The sequence below is a fragment of the Chaetura pelagica genome, unplaced genomic scaffold, assembly GCF_000747805.2.
Source record: "Chaetura pelagica isolate M959 unplaced genomic scaffold, ChaPel_1.0 scaffold166, whole genome shotgun sequence".
NCBI classification, from domain to species: domain Eukaryota; kingdom Metazoa; phylum Chordata; class Aves; order Apodiformes; family Apodidae; genus Chaetura; species Chaetura pelagica.
The window spans coordinates 3622055-3630907 of NW_009953758.1; positions in this window are offsets into that span (position 1 = coordinate 3622055).

Here is an 8853-nt window from a genome sequence, read left to right on the forward strand (position 1 = left end):
CCCCCTCCTTTTTTTTTTTTTTCTTTCTTTTTCCCAGCAAGATCAAGGCATTGAAAAACAAAGGGTAGTACAGATGTTTTTATTGGTTGCCTGGAATCTGCCCAATATGGGAGCTGCAGGAAACACTGCATAATGAGCATCAAGCCAAATGGAATCTCAGTAAATCTGTAAGCCTAGTGGATTGTATGGGAAGAAAGAAATAATTATATTATTAACTGGGGCTGGGTCTAAGCAAAGCTGTCTAGGTCCTCTCTGATCTGGAAAACCAAAACTGTCTGAGAGAAAGTACATGAAACTGAGAGATAGTTGGTGTTGAGAAAGGAGTGGAACCTTCCTCAGCAGCAGCTGCTTTTGTCTGTTGGCAGTACTGGGAACAACAGGGCTCCACAGCAGTTTTGACCCAGCCAGATCCGTCATTCAGATGCATTAATTCTTGTCCATATTGCTGGGAATCTTTTAGCCTGTTAAAGTTAGTGAGTGCAAATTCTTAGTATTTCATAAAAATAGTTTCATGGCAATGCTACAAAATTATGTGAGTTTTTGCTGATTTTGTTTGTGGTACTTTGAGATTTCATCTGAGATCTGGACATAGTGCAAGTGTAGTGAAAGATAGTTGCCACTCTGACTGTACAACTTTGATATATGTTTTTGAAACACCAGAAGACTAAGTTACTTGAACTAGGTCCTTGAGAGAGAGACTGGGTAAGGCTGGAAATGAAATGAAGGGCTTCACCTAGGGCTCTTCAGTACCTGCATACCCATTTTGTCCCTGCACCAAATATGCATGTGGCATTTGGAAAGGAATTTTTTTTCTTTCCTCAGCACTGTAGTTAACGTTCTCAGACCATTATATTTCTCCTTGCTTTCCCTTACCCCACTCTCATTTTTAACATGCAGATATCAGAGGAGTTACTAATCGTTTGGCTGAATGCAGCAATATTTATCAGAGCACTCATGGAATGTGGGAAATCACACGCTGGAGTGCTACTTATACAGAGATAGCAAATTCAGGAGTAATGCTGTCAGGAAAGGACATCCTGTCACCAGCTTTTGTTCTCCAACACAGCTGCCAGCAAGCGAGAGCGCTGGTCACGCTGTCTGTCCTGCCTGCCGACTCTGCCAGCTCATGTCCATTTGTGAGTGGTTTTGCAGTGTGACAAGTGCCATGGCTGTGGGATACAGAGGAACACTACACTACTGGGTACTCCCTACTCGGGTCTGAAAACAAAGTGTGAGCTTTAAAGAATTAAGTCTCTGTTGACAAGTACTTTTGACTGTCTCTGTATAAGCCTCCATCCAGAGGACTCTGATCCTGGTTTGAACAAAATCTGCATCACTTCAGACCCTAGTTTGAGGTTCTGTGTGCTTGGGTTCTGCTGCTGACCTGATCTAGTGACAGCTGCCACCACTTCATAGTCTGATGCTGACCTACTCCTGGGGCAGGGCTGGCCAACCATCTTCCTGAGTGCATTTACGTGCTGCTTTTGACAACATTTAGGATTTCGCCTAAAGTGAGAAGTCCTGCTCATAGTGCATGGGAGGGGTTGGAAGCACTGTGCTGTCCCTCTTCTCACAAAATCTTTCTCTACATAACAGTGAGCAGAAGTTGTAGTGCTGTAAACTGGGGTTACAGTGTCAGTCCAACTGGAATGTGTTCCTTTTAGGTTTGATATGCACTTTAAAAAAGCTTGTGAAACTGGTTTGAATTGACCTGATGTTGAAACCAATTTTGGAAACGTGAAACAGAGCAAAAGCAATCTGTATGAAAGTCTAGTGCAGGAACTGATGCCAAGGAAAGACAGCTGGAGTGAGGGAAATGGCACAGAGAAGTCGGATGGGATCTGTGAAGTATCTATGAACTTAAGCTTTGTATCTGTAAATGAGACTTTAGTGGCATCTAGAAAATAGGGGTTTAAGGTAGAAGGTAAAGTGCAAAATGATGCAGATATTGATCCTGATTAGTAAAATATTTCCAAGAAACAGGATTTCCTGCCTAGAAGAAAAAGAAAAAGTGCAAAAGTCTGAAGGTGAAGTGGGAACCAAAGGCTATGCCAGGGTTAAACCCAGTTTTGCCTGCCCCAGAACCAGGCTAGGCAGATTGATTCAGAGATGGTTGTACTATTTTTGGATTGGATCTGAGAGGAGGTGGAGGGAGGTAAATTGTTACTTGCATTGGAACAAGTGGGGGCAGGGAAGAAAATAAATGGTGAAGCACAAGGGAAACATCTGTTCCAAGGAGCCATTTTAGAAATAAGCTTCAGCAAGAGGGAAGGAGAAGCAGCTGTGCTGCGTACAGGGGACCACCAGCGCTGCAGTGAGAAACAAGAGAGGTGAGAAGGCAAAGCTTAGGATAAGGCTTCAGCCAAATCCAAAGAGAACGCAGAGTTAGTGGTAAGGCTTCAGCTGAATTCAAGACGCAGAGTGAGGACCCAGACTGGAACATTGTGGCTGAGAGACCTCTCTAGTCTAGACTGAAAGTGAAAATTCGGAATGTCTAAGAATACTATGTTGCCTTTAATGTAGACCCAGCTCAGAGAGAGGAACACAATGCTTTGGAGTTGTGCTGAAAGCAGGGTAAAGACAGAATGATTTATCAGAAAGTGTGTCCTTTGAAGAGGGGAGGTATCACACTAATCAGAAGGGAAGGTAGTTGTGTGGAGAACATGAACCCAGCCAAACAGGGAAAGTGCTAGGTTAGGGTTTCCAGACTACTTCTTAATGTGTTGCAGGTTCTTTAAGTGACCTTTGAGGTTAACATTTAGGAGTACATTCAAATGTTTGGTTCTAGGTCTTCACAGGTGGCAGGTACATTGCATCAGAAGTACAGACAATCATACTTGTTCCCAAATAGCTGCCTTGCCTGAACATGACCTGTTCTCTTGACATTTATTTTATTGTGCTGAACTGTAAAAGATTTCACTTTAAGTTCTTCTATGGAGCTGTGGTTTTATGACTGGTGCAAACTGATCCAAGTCCTGGCTGCTGCTGAAAAAATAGACCCCAATCTACCCCTACCCCAACTTCACACTTACCTTGTGTTAGCTCTAGTGTTGATGGGACATAGTCAGGTAAATTGGGGAGTGATTCAGCTAAAACCTTACCCAGCAAAGACAAAATGGTGCCTCTCTGACCTGGGAGAGCTACTTTGTGTCTTGTCAAACACCAGAGATGCCCAGCTTCAGCTTTCCCAGAATTTCTAATTTCTTCTTGCATGTGACAAAGGCTTCTGGTACTGATAAAGGCTTTTGGATTAAGTATATCAGTGATCTGATCAACTGCGGCATCTCCCAGTTCTTTCTTCTGGAAAGTAAATTTTTTTTCCACTACATTGCTGAAATTAGACTGTCCTTGTTTCTGTAGTTGTCTGAGTTAATATCTTTTTCATCTTGGTCATGGGAGACTCACCCAAAGCCCATTGAAAGCAGTAATAGGATTCATGTTACTGATAGTAGTCTTTGGATCAGAAACAAATTCAGTTATTATGCCTGGGAGCTGTACTGTTTAAACTCCACAGCTCAGTTTTTATATCCAATTATTGTAGCACTAAAGACAAATTGAAGTAAAATTCACCCCATGTGTCCATTTGTCTCTATTATCCTTTGAATGTAGGGGAAATCTTTCCTATACGTAGAGACCACAGTTGCCCTAGAATGGATCTAACCCCTGTTTTCATAAAACTTTTTTTTGGGTGAAAGCATCTCAAAGTGCACCACAACAGCTACGCTCAATCCATACTGGTACAACTCCTTCTGTGGGTGTGCTACATGACCATTCCTACGGTCATGTAAATTGCAGCTGTGGGATTGATTCCTTGCAAGTTGAAAAGAACTACCAGAACCAGAACTACACAGATGGGTAGTTATTATATTGGGTTTTGGTTGGACTAATGTTTTTTTTCCAGCCTAGGTGGGCAGGAGGTAGAAAACCAACAAAACTTTCCATTAACCACATTAAAACTAAGTTTCGCTTCCCTGGTGAGAAACGCCACTCCCAAAACAAAGTGCTTTCAGGGTGGGTGGGGAAGTTATCTCAAAGGAATGATGATCCAAAGAACAGATTTAAAGTGTTGAGGGTTTTGCTCGGCATCTCTGATGTAGATCACATTGCTTCAGCCTGCAAGATTTCTGAGTTATGTCAATCTTGGTTTGGTTCTATAAAGCATGTGCATTTCTTGAATGGATCCTGAGAAAACTGAGTTGTTTGTGCGCAGGATGAATATTAAAATATCCTATGGAATTTCCATGGAAGCATGGCAGTTTGTGTTGACCTCCGTTGAAATCAACCTTGTTTCTCATGGTTGTGAAAAATGCTGACATGGGCAATTTGCTGGTCTCTGTTGAGAAAGTGCCTGTTTTTTAGAAGGTAACACTGCTGAGAATGTTATTAATACTTGTTTGGCTGAAAGTGGGAATTGAGAGTTTATCCAAAAGTACTGTGCTTAAAGTCTAAAGTTGTGTCTGATTTCTGAGGCACACTGATTTGCTTGCAGATGCTAGCTAATGAGCAGTAGCTCTTTATTATCTTTTAGGGTTTTCTGATGAGTGACCAGCCAGGAGATGTCTTGTCCACCAGCAGCTTTGTTTTTCAAGGTAAATGTAGAAATGTCCTGAAAAAGTCAAATGTAGCAGAATTTGGAACAGACCCCATGAAGCCCCTGATTATGTCATAAAGACAATGGTCTAAAGCCAAAGTTAATAACCTGAGTATTAATAAAATCACTGGGAATTTTCCAGAGATATTAGCATAAGTAGTAATACAGTGAATGCATTCCTGAACCAAAAGTCAAAAGATTGTACCTTGGCTGTTGTTTCAATAGCCAGCATTCCACTGTGTTGCACCTACTGAGTTACTCAATCAGTAATTTCCTTAATGTCTTCTGACATAAGAGGTGTAGTTGCAGCTGAGTGAAGATAATTAGATTTTCTCTAAACTCCTGTTAATTACTCTTGATTTACCCTGCAACTTTTAATTGGAAGAGGGAAAGAAGGGGCAGGGAAGAAAGATCTGATCAGTTTTAGTCAAGCCTTAAAGAAGGGAAGTCAAGACTACATTGAGGAATGGCAAATTTTCCCAAAGTTATTTTTTATTCTGCTGGTTCTCTAGCAGAAGGTATATGGTAAAGTGAAAGAGAGAAAGGATGCACCTGTCAGGAAACAGTGATGAAGGAAACTTAGGACCCCAGTTTGCTGCCATGAATGGGCCAAAGAACAAGACTTGAAGACTTGAAGATTATTGATTACATCTCGGGCAGAAGGAAAGAGAACATCCTCTTGTTCTATCATCCCCTGCCCTGCTGGATATGAAGTGGTATGTACTCCTTGGATTGGGTGAATTGAGAGGGGACAGGTGTAAGAAACAAAGCCTTGTTTACCTCTGTATCTTCACCATTTCTCAAGCTGCTAGTACTGAAATACTCAGAATTTTCTAAAAGACTGATTCAGTGTAGAAGGGAAGACATGCACAAGAATCTGCATCTCATTAGACCAAAATGTCTGCTATTTGTTAGTTTCTGATGACCGTTCTTCTTGTACAAGCATGAAGTGTTGACCAGCCCAGGATTTAGAAATCAGCTTTCTATTTGTGAGGCTCTTCTGTACCTTCAAGGGACCATCTGGCAAAGAGGGCATCAGAACTTTTGTTTTAATATAAAGAAAAATTCTGACAAAAAAATTCTGACCAGACCTTAACCTGGATTACTTCGACAAGGAGTAACCAAAAATAGGCAGCATCTGTATTCTACGATGTGGACAGAAAGCAGTAAATATTTATTTGTCCTTTCCTTCCCTTTGAAATAAACACATAAGGCTCTGCTGTCATTCAGATAATCTCTGTTTCTGTACTAACCCATCTCTTCAAGGGAGGCATCTATTTCCTATTACAACCATACAGAGGCCCTGAACTAAAATATTTTGCATGCCTTTGCTGGCCTCCAGGAAACATTAAACACACAGAGACAGACAAAGGGCTACAAAACCTCTGTTTAAAATTAGGAGCAGAGAAGGGAAGCGGAGTTTGTGGCTGCTTTTCTCAGACCCGATCTGAAAAGGATCTCAAGTCAATTCACTTGTTTTGCATAAAAGTATCTTATTTCTCAATATTAATTAAGACCAGCTGTTGAACCAGAAGGGCCAGCAGGCAGTTATGCCTTTTGCCACACTCTGAATACTTGGTCACTACAAGGGTATTTTTAAAGTATGTTTCTTAATGTCTCTTACTGAAAGAAAAAAAAAAAAAGGCAAACCAAACCCCAAAATCACAACCTTGACTGCACAAATTATTTGCTGTTTGCTGCTATAAGAACAGCCATTAGACAGCAATGGTCTGCTTGCCTTACATTGAAAAAAGCTATTTCTTAGACTCACAGAGTAGTTTGGGTTGGAAGGGACCCTAAAGATCATCTAGTTCTAGCCCTCCTACATGGACAGGGACACTTTCCACTAGAAGAGGTGAGTCAGAGCCACATCCAACCTGGCCTTGAACGCTTCCAGGGAGACGGACAATAAATAAAAGGCACAAATGTATTTAAAATTTGTTACAAGAGGATTTCACTGTCAGAATGCATTAGTTTTTGTAACTGTAGGCAAATGGAGAGCAAGCAGAAAATAGGAGTAATAGCTGCTGAAATCTATTATGGAAAAACTCTTAGTTGGTGAATAACTTTGCTCATGAAAGTTGTTATACTGGAGTGACCAGCGAAGGGTAGAAGCTAACTGTAAAATTGTGATTACTAGCCAAAATTTCTGAAGAGCTGTGATGCTTTGGCTTTAATGTACATAGTTAATTTCCCATCTGTGAAATTGACTTAGTAATACAGGCAATTTCTCACTAAGGACTGTTGTGAAAATTAGGTAAATGGGAGTATAAGAACTGGCAGTTGTGACTCAGAGATCCTTCTGATGCAGTCTGCTGCTTGGGCAGTGGCTAGTGTCCCAGGTCTAGAGAAAGGATTAATGTCAAGGGTAAATGGAAATTCACCTGAGATATCTGCACCTTCTAGTAACTTGTGCTTAAAAACTTCCCAAGCTAAGAGTTTGAGCTGAAGATAATTCCTTTATTTTTCCAAATTTCATTTTTTGAGCTTGCTTACACAGTGGACCTCCACAAGACCCTGGGGAAAATGAGCTCTGCAATGCAATGATGTACAATGTTAAGAAGTACTTCCTTTTCTTTGTTGAAAAGCTTTTGCCTAAATGTTTCTCTCAAAGCCTGTTAGTTCTAGTGTTCCCAGAAGGAATGAGCCCTGATTCCCAACTTAGCATTTTTGATGTTTTCAAGATTTAAAGAGCTCTCTCATCTCCTCTCTGCCAATACTATAACACTGAAGAATCCTTGTTTATTGAGTGTCTTCATGGGAAGAAACAGTTGAGGAGCTTTCATTATTCTTACCAGCTGTCTCTGCTTCTTATCTAGTTTTAAGTTTGAGGTGATAGCCTGTAAGACTCATGCTATCAATTTTAAATGTTACTATTTATGAGCTAGTGGTTGTTGTTTGCTTGGGACTTCTTGGTGGACAGTCATTTGATACATTCATTACTACACTACATGTAGATTTAAGCTTTATAAAGCATACATGTACTTGTGTAAGTCCTTGCAGGGAGGAGAGGGAAGATCTTTTCGAGACCTGTTTTCACCTAGTTAGATGTAATGATTTAAAAAATGGGGAGATTACTATCCAGTATATTATACTTATTTCTGAGCTGAATTAGAGCCAGTCTTTTTAAGAGCAATGCAGAGGAAGAATGAAATTCAGAAGAAAAATTTTTTTCCTTACTGAGATGCCAGAACTAAACCATTTTACACCTAAGAAACTTAATCAAAAACTGCTTTGACATCCTCTTCCTTTCTACAGCAGCTGTTTCCACTCTGTATTTTAATGAGCGGGCTGAACGAAAAACTTTGGGGAAGGGCTTTCCCTTCCCTCCCCCCCTCCTTGGCATCCCTACGTAAAAGGCTGCACTACGGGATCACACTCTGTGCTTCTGTTGAATGAGTAAATGCCTGTGGCTGGACTGTCCAAAGGAAAGGCTACATCATGTTCTCAGCTGGCTAAGCTCTTTAATACAAGCTTTAAAACATTTTCCTGGATATTCAACTGATGTGATTTTGGCTGCAAGAAGTAAGTATTTAAAATCTCAGAAGATTTAAGACCTTTCCAGTCGCTTCTAAATTTTTTTGCTATAAATGCCTTGTGGATTATTTGTTGGTTTTGGAGGTAGATTCTGTTTGAAATACTTTTTACATTTCCTGTTAACTGTTTATATCTCTTCTGAATGATTTTTAAGTTCCCTAAAATTGCATACTTGGAGGAAAGTAGCTTAGAATGTCTTGTGTATGATATGTAGTGGAAGGATTGATTCTCTTTAGCTGTGTAACACAATGAGACTTACTTATCACTACAGATGTTGTTTCCAAACTGCTTTGAGTCCCCTATTTCTTGATTTGTGTCTGCCTGCTAACTCTTTTTTTAAATCATGGTTGTATGGTTTTATTAAATGTCTAATCAGTCCCCCTTATGTGTGCTGAGACCATCTGCTTTGCGAGTTTGTCTAATTTCACAGTAATACAATAATTTCTCTGTCTTTTGTATACTTTCTCATTTGAAGCAGAAGGGAGAAAATGTTGAAAACAGCGGCTTTTAAAATTTATTTATTTTTTTCCCCTGTTTTTCTTCAGCACTAGATTACATTCACTAAACTCAGCAAATAGCAGAATTCCCTCTGGAGTACTGGGAAGCTGCCCAAACTCACTACAGTTGCATTTTGCTGGACTATTCTTATAGCAGGGTTTTCTTTTTTCCTCTTTTTTTTTTTTTTTTTTTTTTTTTTTTTTTTTTTGTCTCTGTAATTTTTTTTT